Below are 1349 nucleotides of genomic sequence, written 5' to 3'. Positions count from 1 at the left end.
ACTGGACTGGTTCTGTTGGGACATCTGGAAATATCTGGAGCTCAGGGTCAGGGCAAGAAGACAACCTCGAAGGGAAAATGGTCTGGGATGCCCCTGTTCCCAGGACAGGGCCCTGGATCATCGGTCTAAATGGACACATTAGCCTCAGTAGCAGGGAGAGTGAAGTGGGCAGCAACAGGGCTAGTTCTAGCAAAATCATCAAACAGGTGAGGTCTGTTTTGGTGCCTTTGAAGTACCCTTGTCCTACTAAACCCCAGAGATTTTTCCATTGGTTGCCTTGGGCCACTCAAGTCTCCCTTGGTGCTCTGTCTGAACAGGTGGCTTCCGGTGTTTGGTCTTTACCCTCCCCCACCAACAGCTTGCACTTCTCACCTCGTGCTAAAAGCTAAACTGACAAAGTAGCCTGGAGGGGGATCTCCCTCCCTAAGAAGCTATTTGCTGTCTTGAATAGGCACTATGGGCTTCCCCAGTTGACTCAACAGTAAAGAATCCCCTGCAATGCAGGAGATATGGGTTCGATCCGTGGGTCAGGAAGATCCCCTGGAGAAGGGAATGGCTACCCACTCCATTATTCTTGCCTGGGAAATCCCATGGACAGAGGAGACTGGTGGGCTACAGTCTATTGGGTCGCAAAGAGTCGGACACGACTAAGTGCACACACACACGTAATAGGGACCACAGTAGTCTTACCCCAGAGGAATGATCTATAAGAATTTCAGCAGTGGACTTCCCAGGATCCTCAAATCTCAGTACGTAAATGGTCACCTCTGTGCCTGATGGACTAGATTCCCTTAAGTGGTCCTGACAGGCTCCTTGGTGCCATCAAGCCTGAGTCCTCTGCCAGCCCATTCCCTGGCATTAGCATCACCCCAAGGAACCTCTTCCATCTGTTCTAGACACTTTGATAAGTGGCTTTCCATCAGTGTGCCCCACGAGCATGACAGCGTGTTCCCCAGAGCATGACTAACACCTGGATCCAGTAAGCAAATGATTTGAATTTCCTTTCACAGAAGCACACTAGGGTAAACTAGCCCGGGGCACAGTCTTAGGGGGACCACTTATGCCCTACCTCAGGCGAGCATTGCTATACTGAAGGCCCTGGGTGGGGGCTGGTGCAAGGGGCATCCAGGCTGGGGGACTGAGGGAATATGGGTAAGAACAATGAAATAGGGCAGGGGTTGGCAAATTCTGGCCCACAGGCCAATCCAGTCCTCTGCCAGTTTTTGTCCAACCCACAAACTGAGAATGGTTTTGTACATTCTTAAATGCGTGGAAACAATTCCAAAGAACCATATTTTGTGACACATAAAAATCACATGAAATTCACATTTCAGCATCCGTAAACAAAG

General features: G+C 50.0%; 1 protein-coding gene across 1 annotated transcript in view; it reads right to left on the bottom strand.

Annotated features, from left to right (window-relative positions):
• LOC104988171 (FERM and PDZ domain-containing protein 3-like) overlaps positions 1–1349 on the bottom strand; it is a gene marked incomplete at both ends in the record, with an annotated part of 5192 nt that overhangs the window by 328 nt on the left and 3515 nt on the right. The gene's annotated exons all lie outside the window — the stretch shown is intronic.

This window comes from Bison bison, unplaced genomic scaffold, assembly GCF_000754665.1.
Source record: "Bison bison bison isolate TAMUID 2011002044 unplaced genomic scaffold, Bison_UMD1.0 scf7180017846361, whole genome shotgun sequence".
NCBI classification, from domain to species: Eukaryota; Metazoa; Chordata; class Mammalia; order Artiodactyla; family Bovidae; genus Bison; species Bison bison.
This window is presented reverse-complemented; position numbering and strand designations above follow the sequence as displayed.